This window comes from Mus pahari, chromosome 15, assembly GCF_900095145.1.
Source record: "Mus pahari chromosome 15, PAHARI_EIJ_v1.1, whole genome shotgun sequence".
In the NCBI taxonomy this organism is placed as follows: Eukaryota; Metazoa; Chordata; class Mammalia; order Rodentia; family Muridae; genus Mus; species Mus pahari.
The window spans coordinates 42,147,109-42,160,732 of NC_034604.1; the positions used below are offsets into that span (position 1 = coordinate 42,147,109).

At 42.5% G+C, this 13,624-nt stretch overlaps 1 pseudogene; it reads left to right on the forward strand.

Moving 5' to 3' along the window:
* Window positions 1-2,441: 2,441 nt before the first annotated feature.
* Window positions 2,442-13,624, forward strand: part of LOC110332944 — a 184,038-nt pseudogene continuing 172,855 nt past the window's right edge.

A 13,624-nucleotide genomic window follows, 5' to 3' on the forward strand; every position in this document is an offset into this window, starting at 1 on the left:
GGTCGTGACATTGCTTCATAGCAATAGAATATTAATTAAGATAAGAACTTACCAGGGACCAGGTTTAATGTCAAAATATTTTACAGCCACCCTCTCTCTTAACTCTTGGGTTATGCCTGCAAGGAGGCTGCTGATGTTAGCTACCTCACTGAATAAGAAAATAAGGAAGTCAAACAGAGAGGGCTTAATGGTTTGACCCAAGTCATACTCTGCTCTCTTATTCATTGTTTTGCATTTTCCATCCCGATAGTCAGGGTTTTGTATGAGCAACCCCTGCAATTCTTTTGCACTTGCCCCTCCATAGTAATGTGAGATTTTCCCACCTTCTCCTGAGATCTCTAGCATGCTTCTAGAACTGGATGCTAGAGAGATTTGTCCAGGGTCTCTGGTGTTGCATGGGTCTTCTTGGATCTATCGGTAGGCCTCTCCCCCTTAAAGGCCCCTGTGGTTCATTGTTCCCTGATCCTGTAGAATTGTGTCAGTGCAAAAATATGGAAGCAGAGTGTCTCAGCTGAGGAATAGCTCTCACCTACTGAGACTGTCTTTAGGGGAGACTCCAGGGTCAGTATTATCTGCCTCCCCACCATCAGTCTGTAGCTGTGCTTCAAGGTCCCACCATTAGCTCTGCGGCCCCAGATTAAGCTCTGCCATTTCTCACACTACGCTAAGACACTAGGTCAGGTACTATCCTAATTCAGAAGCCAGCAGGGTCATAAAAAGATTGCTTAGTGTTTGTTATTTGCAGTGCATGTTCCCACCGAAACCAGGCCACACACGTTGGTTACATTTCTATTCTGGCCCACAAATTCTTAGCTTCTTAGCCCTAATGTACCTGTCATTGGGTACCAGTGTTTCTGTGGTGCCATTTCAGCTTCATTGAACTCCTGACTGAAACGGTTTCAGTGGAAAAACACAACGAGTTTCCCTAGAATGCCAAACACTTCTTAGCAGTTGGCTGTGGACTAATTTCCTGATCCTCCACAAGAGTGACAACAGCCACCTTTCCCCCTCACCCAGATAATGGGTCCTAAGTGGCAGAGAAAGCTGCTGCTATGTGTGTAACTATGAAAATATTCAGAAAGATAAGGGGAAGGAAAGCCAAAAGCTAGGTGCATTGTTCAATTACATAACCGAGAAACCCCCCACATACCTGCTTTGTAATCCAAAACTTTGGAACCCAAATGCCTGAAGAATTTGAACCTCAGAAATAAAAGAATATGTACATGCACACACACACACACACACACACACACACACACACACACACACACACACACACACACACAGATGCACACACAGACATCAGAAAGAGAGAGAAGTCTGGAGAGATGGCTCAGCGGTTAAGAGCACTGGCTGCTCTTCCAGAGGTCCTGAGTTCAATTCCCGGAAACCACATGGTGTCTCACAGCCATCTGTAATGGGATCTGATGTCCTCTTCTGGTGTGTCTGAAGGTATGGACAATGTACTCACATTAAATAAGTAAATAAATCTTAAGAAAAACTTTATAAAAAATAAATAAATCTTAGGGGGGGGGAGAACATTCCATTATTGTTTTAGTAGGAAAACCTAGAAAAAAAACATGTGTCCACTAGCGGTCAAATTATGGCTCACATTTAATATGGAAAAGTGTTTTTGTATTTGTTTGTTTGCTTGCTTATTTATTTATTTATTGCCACTGTGACTATAAGATAGTCCAATAGATACCTGATAAACAGCAACATTATGGAGGAAGGCTTTATTGTGTCTTCAGTTCTGAAGGCAGCAGTCCCCTGTGGCAGCTTAGGCTCTGTACATGTAGGCAGACCAAACATCAGAGACAGAGATGGAACTCCTAAGACCTATTCTTCAGTGACTTAGCTCCTCAGCATGGCCCCGTCCCCCTGATGATGCCACAGCTGCCAAACACCATCACCAGCTGGGGACCAATTGTTCAACCATTCTTCAGAGGACAGTCCATATTGAGTCCTCAACCATGCACCCATTTAAAATTCCAGCTACAACTGTGTCCTCGGGCTGGAAATGTCTATGCAGTAAGGCACAATAGTCCAGGAGGAGAAAACTTGTGTTGAAGTTAGATTTTGTGCAACACCGTCAGCAACAGCTGAAAGCAGACACTGGCAGTCTGTGTGACTGTGTGACGTGGAGTCGATGTCAGCACAGGGAATCAGACAGGGTGATTCAGGCCAGGAGAAGACCATGGGGCCTTCGACAAAATAGGGGCAGAGCTTTAATCTGTAGGGAGCACAGACTTCATTTTCTCTGTATCTTTATTGAGTTGCTGTTTTGGTTTTTTTGTTTTTGTTTACTTGTTTTGGAAGTCTATGCTGCTTTCTCTTCTGCATTTTAGTGTTTCTTCAAAAACTAAAAATAGGAACAGGAAATAGAAAATAAACACGAGTCTTGAAAACATCCCAAGACTATTTCCGTGTCTTACGCGAACATGTTTGTCCGCAGATGTGGTGAGGAAGAAATAGGTGAGCCCCATACCTGGTGTGGGTGGTGACAGTGGTCCTGGGACAGAACTGATGGACATTGTTGTCTTTCTTAGAATATTGGGGATTATAAACATATATTTAGCAGCATCAGAAGTAGGAATGGGATGGAAGAAATGAGAATATTACCAAGGATTAATTTTTCCACATGGGGATTCATATGACTTCAAATGAATCTTCACTTGTGACCAAAGCTTCCAGCATCATACCCGAGTCAGTTATGGCCAGAATGCCCCTGACTGGAGATAGAAAGCAATGTTTCTCACTTACCCTACTCAATAACACACACACACACACACACACACACACACACTCACCACACAGTGGAGGACAGACAAGCTTTTAAAGCTCTAGAGAATTTTAGTCTTTTAGGTAAGGCATTGCTGAAAGAGAGATGACTCTTGGACTAAGGAACCCATTAAGCCATTTACACCATAAACGAGAACAGGCTCATCAGCACATTGTCTTATATTCACTGTCCGTACTCTGGCAGAACAGCCCAAGAATCCTGCCAAACAGACACTGAAGAGTAATTCTGTGAGGTGATTTATGTCTTGTGGAGCTATCATTTCCCAGATCTGTTGGAGCATCAGCGTCATCTGCCTTTTCTACGCGTTGGTAACAAAAGGAGCATCATCCACACGGTGAGCATTAAATACATCATCAGCATCATCAGCATCTGCATCGTGACCACTTGGGCACAGGGAGTGCTCCTGTTCCAGGCACTCTGCTTAAAAGCTTTCTGGCCATGATGTCATGTCATCTGAGCAGTAGCCCTGTGAGGTCGGTTCTATTATTATTACTTTTGTATAACAAACAGGGGAACTGAGCCAAGGCTCTGACGCTTTGACTCCACGCTTTGATCACACTTCCAATCAACTCTGTAGGATAATGATCATATTTTAGGGCTCAGACCTACTACCTGAAATCTAACAGCAATAAATGCAGAGTAACACATTTGCTTTCCCCCAAATCAGTTTCCTCAGTGAATGCTGATGGGTGAAAAGAGCCCGTAGGTAAAGCTGCCATGGGTTTTAGCTGACCCAGAGCTCAACCTGAGTCACTAGTGAAGATAGCTGGGAAATCAAGTCTTCCACTGGTTAAATAGGTGACCTGCATGATAATTCTGGTAAGTGCCAGGTCTGTGACTCCCTGCTGCTCAGAAACCAAAAAGCATCAGGAATATGTTTGCCTCAGATGCACACGCTGTTAAGCAATTGGCGTGCATGGTCTAATTTAATCCTAACAACAGCTCTAAGAGGTGAGTGCTCAGCCTTCCATGGAGGAGAAGGTAAGGCTTAAGGGGGCCAGAATCTTGTCCTAGGTTGAACAGTTGATGAAAGTGGAACAGCGATTTCATACCACGCTTGCCAAAACCAGAGCCCAGATGCTGCTTCTAGCTAGGAGTCCATATAACTCTGGTATACAGGCCACTGCGAAGCAAGATGGGAATGCATCCAAAGAAAATGAGCAAAAACTCTAGTGTGGATTCTTCTAGTGTCTGGATAACTTTCTTGTTTGATCTGTGTGGGAGTCGTTTCTCCTATTTGTTTTCTTTCTAACAGGAACGTGCACAGACCGCACACAGACCTTTATTTTCTACTTGGTTTAACAGACATAAGTACTGGTTGTGGTGGTACACACCTTTGATCCCAGCATTTGGAAGGAAGAGGCAGGTGAACTTGAGTTCTAGGGTAGCCTTGTCAGCCAAGGTTACAGAGTGAGACCTTGTCCCAGAAACGTGACACAAAATTGCCAACTGTAATCCCCAGCACTTGGGAAACAGATGCAGGTGAATCTGTGAGTTCAAGGCCATCCTGGTCTACATAGCAAGTTCTAGACCAGTCAGGGCTACAGGTAAAGCCTTGTTCCCCCCACCCCCCAAAAAAAATAAGACATAAAGAAAAGATGTAAGCAGTATTAGAATTTATACTTAGCTTCTGGAGTCTCATAGCGTCAGCCTAAGTCAAATGGCCAGGTCCTGCTAGGTCATGATGACACCTGCATGCCTTAGCTAACTGTCCATCCACTTTATTCACACAAGTTGCTTCTCTGTCTTCACAGAACAAGCAGTGCTGTGTTCAGTCTGGGCCCAGCCAGCAGGAAGCGGAGCAAGTTGAACATTTAACCGGAGATCCTCCTAAGACAGTAAGTTTCTCGGCTGTAGAGCATGGGATAGATAACATACGATCCCAATATTCTGGCTCTCACTTAATAAGTCCTTAATATCTGCCTTCAGGTTTCAAATCATGACTAGATCACTTTTCTACACAGGGATATTTTCATTTAGAAAAGTAGTGCCTACTTAATGGGAGAGGGAATTGGTACTGTGTTGGCCTCCTGTTCCGAACTGAACACATATCATTGCCTTATTCTTTTTTTTGAGAAGTGACTCTCTCTACATAACCCTGGCTCCCTGACTATCCCGGAACTCATTACATAGACCAGGCAGGCCCGAACTCACAGACTGCCTCATGTCTACACCTCCCTGGGGTTGGGATAAAGGCATGTACCACCACTTCTGGCGACATATCATTATCTTTTTGATAAATCATATGTTAGAAAGCAATTGAGAGTAGCCAGATATTTTACTCAGTCAGGAGTTTCTTTGTCTACAAGAAGTTGGGTATTATTTTCTGACAGTTAATTTTCCTATAATCAATTGGAATGTTGTTGTATGTGGACATTTACAAATAATGTTTGAATTCCTAGAGGAAAGGGCTTCTTTAAGAGAGCTGCTGCTGAGACTTTTGAAGGGTTTGGAGAGCTGCTTAGGAAGTTAATTTATTAAATAAAACTGAGAACTGTCAGGCCACTGACTGGATTTCTTGTTTATAGAACTCCAGTGAACAAATGCTCTGATATTGTTTCCAAAAAAGAACGGACACGCGATCATTTTCAATACATAAAATTTACATTTTTCACTCACATTTATAAATAAATAAGACAAAAATGTTTATTATAAATACGATACTTTTTGCATTTTTATTGTACTTCTTTAGGCTTCAGACCACCACTGGATAACCACTTCATGTGAGACTTGCTCAGTTAACACACACACAATTGCAATGTTCTGTTTTGTTCCAGAGCAATTTGTATAGGTGCCATGTGGCACTGACTGGGAGGTCCCATCTTTTACACATAAGATGGCCCTTTCATTTATTGCCCATTCATAGGCCTTTATGGAATATTTTGCTTGGTAAATTTTGTTCAACTATGTAAGATTACCACTAAGACTTTCCCTGCCTGCAAACTCTCAGGGACGTGTATATAGTACATTATAACCTTTGTCAGTCCTTCTGTTTTGGAGGATTGATAAACACCAGTGCCTGTGGGCCAAGGCAGGAAATGTAGTTGAACAACAATGCAAGCGCAGCAATAAGTGACAGCTCACAGTTGGCCTTAGCAGTTGGGAGAGTAAGTGCTTTATATTGACCTGTGCATTCAGTGTGTGTGCGCATGCGTGTGTGTGTGTGTGTGTGTGTGTGTGTGTGTGTGTGTGTGTGTGTGTGTGTGTGTGTGTGTGTGTGTGTGTGTGTGTGTGTGTGTGTATGTGTGTGTGTTGTATAGGATCCCAGAGGTAAAGCAGGCTCTGTCAATTAGATGCACAGGTGAGTATTTGAAAATTGTGATGGAGTTTCTTTTTCTCACTGTTTTAAATGTAAAATAATATTGGAGAGTATAGGAAGCTGCTGGAAAGCTTTGTAAAGTGCAGTGACCCTTGGTGTCTATGAAATATTGGTTTCAAGATCCTGCAAAGATATCCAAATCTATATGCCTAAGTCTCTCATACAAAATGTAATAATATTCACATAAGACCCACCCAATTTTCCTTTCCTATGTACTGAAGAATATACATATATATGTCTTAGTTAGGGTGTCTATTGCTGTGAAGAGACACCGTGACCATGGCAACTCTTATAAAGGACAACATTTAATTAAAGCTGGCTCAGAGGTCCAGAGGTTTAGTTCATTATCGTCATTTCAACATGTAGACATGGTGCTGGAAAAGGAGTTGTGAGTTCTACATTTGGATCTGCAGGAATCAGGAAGAGAACTGTGAGCCACTAGAACTGAATTGACCCTCTGAGACCTCAAAGCCCACTCCCTAGTGCCACTCTTCCTCCAAGAGGACAATCTTTATTCCAACAAGGCCACACCTCCTAATGGGACCACTCCCTCTAAGGCTATTGGGGCCAATTTTATTCAAAACACCACAATAGTGTATAGATCTACCTATCATACCTAATGACAGATAGACATTATATAAACATACTCTTAAGAGAATAATACCAAAAATGAACGCATTCAATACAGCTGTTTTTCTTTCTGAAAAATTTCAGTCTACATCTGTAGAATCCAAAATTATAGAGGCCCAACTGTACACAGAACGATGTGCACAGGCCGTTTGAAAACAGCATACCATTACATATATGTTGAGTCTGTGGATCTGGGTGTCCATTGACCGTCCTTGAAGTCTAAAGAAGACTGCATGTATTTGTTTGAATACTCTTAGGAGGTGGGCACACAGCTCAGGAAGTGGAGCGCTTGCCTCAATTACTTTAGATAGATACAAAAGTTAGGAAGTATTGTAGAAGTTCCCATTGACCCCACACCTACCACTCTCTATTTTTAGTATCTTATATTAGTGTGATGCTTCTATTCACAACACTGAACTCAGGTCAATGCATTATAATTATAATAATTATTATTATTCAGATTTCTTTGGCTTTTATATTATAGCCTCTTTCTGACCCTCTTTCTCTCTTTTCCACCGCAGTGGCACTATTACGTTTTATTATTAAATAGCCTTAGGCCCTTCTTGTTTACGGGAGGTTTTTTGTTGTTGTTGTTGTTGTTGTTTTTCTTCTTATTGATGACTTTGATAGAAGTTTGTCTGATGGATTTGGCCAAAGAAAACCATAGAGCAGCAGTTTTCAACTTATGGGTAGAGATGCCCTTGGGTAAATATCAGATATCCGCATGTCATAGCAGTAGCAAAATTACAGTTATGAAGTAGCAATGAAATCATTCATGGTGGGGGGGGGGGGTCAACCACAACATGAAGAACTGTATTAAAGAGTCGGAGCATTAGGAAGGTTGAGACCCACGGCCAAAGGGGTAAAGTACCATCACCATCAGCTCAGGTCAAAGTTACAGATCATCAGTGTGAATGGTAATAACACCGTGTGTTGGTGTTTGGGTTTTTGTTTATTTGTTTGTTTTTTGGAGTTTTGTTTTTGTTTTGTCTTTCTATATAAATTTACTCTTTGACCTTTCGTGTTTGGTGGTTTTGGACATTATCATACACAGCTCAGTCATGGAATGGGACTCTTCCTCTTTAAGAATGAAGCAAGTATGTAATGTATGGGGGATTCTTCATCATGGCAGGCTTGCTGTTTTTCTACTTGCTACGACTTTCAGCTATTTATTTACACAGTATGACCTTGTACGTTTGACACATGTTTGCACTATCATTCAATATTATGTTATTCATTTTGTTGCTAGAGTTGAGGTAGGAAACAAAGACAGCTATAAAGGCTATAGACAGAATAAATATTCCTTTCATATACAGCTATTTTATGTTAGAATAGCAAGTCACTAGGGTTACGTCCAGGATGTGTGGAAGCTTGGACATGGCCTTATTTCTTTCCCCTGACAACCACTGAGAATTGTAGACCAAACGGTTAACTCTCATTAACAGTAAAGACATTTTACCCTCCTGTGTCTCCATTAGATATACTTTCACCTTATCAACTGTAATCCTGTCAGAATCTCCTCAGACCACAGTATGCTCTCACTCAGATTGCTTGGCAACCCTTTAAAGATGCTAACTTGGAACTCCACTGAGATCCTGTACACAGCCTCAAAAGAGGCAAAACCCAAACTGAGCGTTGTCTGCTGAGGAACCTGAGCCCACACTTGGACAGGCCTTACTTTTTGGAATTTTCTTTCAGAGAAGCCCATCCTCTTCCATGTCTACCGTTCTTCTGCACACTTCTCTTTCTCTTAACACTTTTCCTTACACCTGTATTAGAATGTCTTAACGGAGCCCCCCTTCTCTTCCTGCACACTAAGTAGAGAAGACCTTCCATGATGCCTTTATTTTAAAAGTAGTCAAGAATTAAGATGCAGTCAGTCATTGAGAAGGCATGGCTGGGGTTACGGATGAGACAAATCTTTCTTTCCCCACAAAAGAAAAATCTATTTAAAAATAGAGAACAGAGCTGGATATTGGTAGCACATGCCTTTAATTCCAACACTCAGAAGGCGGAGACAGACAGATCTTTGTGAGTTTGAGGCCAGCTTGTTCTACAAAGTGAGTTCTAGGACATTCAGGGTGACATGGAGAAACCTTATCTTGAAAAACCCAAAACAACAAAAGGAAGGAAGGAAGGAAGGAAGGAAGGAAGGAAGGAAGGAAGGAAGGAAGGAAGGAAGAAAGAAAGAAAGAAAGAAAGAAAGAAAGAAAGAAANAAGGAAGGAAGGAAGGAAGGAAGGAAGGAAGGAAGAAAGAAAGAAAGAAAGAAAGAAAGAAAGAAAGAAAGAAAGAAAGAAAGAAAGAAAGAAAGAGACAACTGGTCTTGCAATGAAACCACAATGAGATTACTGCAAGCCAAGAGCCAGCTATATGGATTGTGAGGACCTGTACCAGACTACTGTGACATCTGTGGGTGACTGAGGCCAGCAGCATTATGTGAGTTGTCTGAGCTGCAGGTGGTGGTTGCCCTGTAGGAAAGCAGACTCAGTGACATTTAAAACCAACTTCTACATGTTCCTAACATCACCCGTTTTTAGATGCTTACTGCATATCCCAACCCCAACCCAAATATTTTGAAATTCTAAGTCCTTTGGGGGAAACCAATCTGAGATCTCTGCAAGGGTGGTGGGGCTTTTAGGAGTTAAGGCAGCTGGTAGGTTCTGGAGTCTCTTCTAGACTTAGGGTCCTTATGAGAGGCCCTTGGTCACTGTGTGGGCAGCAGCAACTCACCTGGCTGAAGAATGGCTCTTCTCACTTCTCTCTATTCTCAGGAGCACCCACAGGAAAGCAAGAGCTTTATCGTTTCACAAGAACTAGGCTAGCAGATACGGCTCTACCTGACTCTGTTTTGCTTGATTGAAAAATATCTGTGTGGGTGGAGCTCAGTGGTAGGCACGCAGGCTCTAGGTTTGGGTTTCAGGTACTGAGAGAAGCAAAAGAAACGTTTCTGCAGATATCCCCAGCTGTCACAGGTTGGCCAAGATGCTGGGGACGCAAATGCAGCTTTGATATCACTGTGTCCACCGACACAACAAAGATGATACTTGCAACTTGGTGGCTGGCTCTCATGGGTCCATGAGACTTGCAGTTTGGGGTCCTTAGCTCCCCTCCAAGTAAGTCCCTGTGTCTGAGAGTCTCCAGGTGACATGTGGAGAAGCCAGTGCTAGGTGACTCTGTTTCCCTCTGCTGCCCTCCTGCCCACACTCCGCGGGGCTAATGAGCAGCTGGCTGGAGGGAGCCCTGGATGCCACCTGCCTTGCTGTCTGCGATTAATGGAGAGAAGTGAGGTAACAAAGATGCTATGACAGAACCTTATGCTTGCAAACCTCTCGGTGTCATTTAGCGGAAAGAGCCCGCAAAAAAAAAAAAAAAAAAAAAAAAAAAAAAAAAAAAAAAAACAAGCAGAAGAAAACAGCTGCTTGCATAATCCTGTACTGCTCATGAGACAGAGAAAAGGCCTGGGGTAGGGACAGTCCTCGTTTTTCACATCACAGGAAGTCAGAAATTTGAGTCAGTCACCTTCCTGTGTGTGGAGCATTCTTGGGAAAAGTTAGAGCGGGATAAAGCTTGAGCCCTTCCCTCTCCAAGGTGGCTGGCTCTCTGTGACCTTGAGAGCTGTACTTCAAACAACTCAATTTCAGGGATTTCATAGCTCTTTATAAAGCCAGCTGACAGGAGCACATTCTATTTCCCCTGATCCAAGAGAAAAGAAGCTAAGGCACTGACCAAACACACACCGTCTAACAGAGAGGCTGAGCTTTAAGCTTATCACTGCAGGTAAACAGCATTTACTGCTTCTTGGTGAACTTCACATCTTGCTCTTGAGGAAGGAACTGGATGGGATGCTCATTTGGAAGACAAAGAAGCAGGCACTTAAAGATGTCCCCAGTCACAAGGAGCCCGAGGAAGAAGATAACCAACGGAAGAAAAGGACATTAATCATTACCACAGAGTAATGGGCTATTTGCTTCTCTTTTGAACTCTGTTCTTACCCTCTTCCAGGAATTACATTCCCATCTGAGACAGCAAATGGGCCAGGGTTTACAGCACACATGCTGACCTGCAGGTCTCAGCGGGAAAAGTGTGACTTGCTGTGAGGACTTTGTGTCATCTCACGCGGGTCTGGCATGGTTAAGAATACAGGAGAACCAGAGCTGGACAAGAGTCCGGGGTGAAATGATCACAGTGTGATAATTTAAGTGGTGGTCACAGTCTAAATGCTAAGTTGTGTGTTTTCAGATAAAGACTGATCTTAAACATGGGCTGAGTTAGTATCCAGCCTTTCCCACTCTGTCTTCTTTTAATGCAAGAAATAGATCTCCATAAAAACTTTTAGACATCTAAATGCCAGAAAACTTGAGACCTAAGAGCAACTGTTTTATTAAGGTTGGTAAACGCTGACATTCGCCCATTGTTTTCTGTGTGCTAGGTCCTACACTGAATGAGCACTTTATGTAAGTTTTTAAATTTAATCTTTGTGATTTATGTGAACATTACTATCCCTATTATGTGGATGAAAAAAAGAAAGAAAAAAAAAAGAAAAGAAAAGAAAAGAAAAGAAAAGAAAAGAAAAGAAAAGAAAAACCGAAACGGTAGTTTTGTTCTTAAAAGAAAAAGTAGCCGGGCATGATAGTGCACACCTTTAACTCCAGCACTGGGGAGGCAGAAGCAGAAGGATGTCTGTGAGTTTGAGGCCAACCTAGTCTATATAGTGAGTTCCAGGATAACCAGGGCTCTGTAGAGCAATCCTATCTCAACAAAACAAAAATAGAGGGTAATGGTGTGTGTGTGTGTGTGTGTGTGTGTGTGTGTGTGTGTGCTTGTTTGTGTGCTTGTGTGTGCATGTGTAAATATACCTAAGGCAGGCACTGTGCACATCTGGGAGAACTAGACTGAAATGCTTAAGTACCATAAATTCCCCAGGCATGGCTTCTTCCTTAGGAAGGTGGCTGCCCTAGCCTCAGCCTTACCTTTCCTCTCTACACCTGAGCCTTGAGGGATTGTGTGTACATACAGCATCCCTCACATTGATTTTAACTTCAAAGGGAAAAAAAAAGAGAGAGAGAGAAAACTTTCTTTAAACATTTTTGTTGCTTTTGCAAAATAGATCCCTCATAGTCTGATGCTCCAATTTTAAGTTTCTACTATATTAATTAGATTCTCGAGTACCGTATTTATGTCTAGCTTCTTAGATTAGGATGAAAACGAAGAAAAAAAAAACTCACTTGTAATAGGAGAGCCCAAGTCCATCATTAAGGAACCAGTAAACCAACGCTAGCATGATTGTGTTCTAAATGCACATAAAAAACAGTGAGATGCAAAGCAAGTTCTAACACAGTCAAAAATATATAAATGCAGCTTTCATTTTGTTTACGGAAAGGGAATTACCGAGCAATGCTGTCCTTGTGACATGTGTGTGGGCTCAAGTGAACGGAGAGATCTGAAAGAGGTATTGCAAACCATACTGACACCTTCTAGAAGATCAAAACAGACCAGCAATGAACTGAGAGAATTTAACCTTGCCTGTACTGTTCGAGGAAATTGGGAACTGGAACATGTATATATAACAAAGGGAAAATATATTCATGTATTTCTTACATTAGAAAAAGAAAAATCAATTTTGCAAAGGTAAACCGTCTAGGGATGTTCACAGCAGGTCCCTGGCGGGAGACTTCTCCTTATTGATGGGTGTGTATGATCCTGTTCTGCCTGTTAGGCATGCCTGGAGTCAGAACTGAAAGGTGAGTTTCCCTGGGGGTGGTCTCAAGAAGAGTTTGCCTCCCAGGCAGTGTGAAGAAAAGCCCTTGGGGGACTGGCTCTGTTGTGGAGGGGCAGCAGGGCTGTGGGCTACAAGTTCTGGAAACCTCATTGTGTGTGCGAGTTGGGGTGGTTCCCTAGTTTTAATTTCACTTGTGGTTTGCTATAGCAAAGGGTTCAGTCTCTGAAAGGGGGTGTTATTCACTTTGAAATTGCTTTTCTGGAGTCAGTATCCAGAGCCCTGTGCACTTACTACCCATCTGGTAAAATTTTCTTTTAACAAATCAGGCAGCTAAAGTCTTTCCCAAACATTGAGCCATGAAAACTCCACTGCCCTGCTGACAGAAAGTCTCCTTATTAATAACTTTAACACCTTTGTGAATCCTTAGGACTAAGAACAGAAGTCATCTTAGTTGAAATAAGGTCATGAAAATCAAAACCTGCTTCTGCTTGTGTTTAGCACCCAGGCACCCAGGGGACCAGGCCCGCCTAGACTTCCCACTGAAGAGGCTTATCCATAAAAAGAGCAGCCTTGACCGCGCACACACACTCGTCTGACCTGCAGGGTCACACCACTTCAAGGGGAATTTCTATTAAATCTCTGGGCTTGGGGAGATGGAGAATATAGGAAATTGAGCAAGAACCATGACTGGGTGGTCCACAGAAAAGCTGGGTGGAAGGATTTGGTGAATGCAGTAAATCTGACTCCCACAGGACTGCCTAGACCTGGGTTCGGGCTTTTCAGGAACGTAGGGACTTTACTGTCGGGAGCTTCTCTCTCATATCAATATGTTAAATATTTGACTTTATGATCTTGCTAGTGGAAAAGCAAATGTGCAGTAGTGTTGTTGGGTTTGGCTGTGAAGTGAATTCTGAATGGCTCGCAAGGATTCTGACCTCACCATGGAGTGATCACTGATGGCTTCATGACTTGATGGCGATATTGAAAGATGGAAAATCTAGGAAGTAAGATGTGGTTGGAAGAGGAAGGTGACTGGCTTACAAGATCCTAACTTGGTCTTACACACACACACACACACACACACACACACACACACACACAGAGAGAGAGAGAGAGAGAGAGAGAGAGAGAGGCATAGAAGTTAGTTCAGT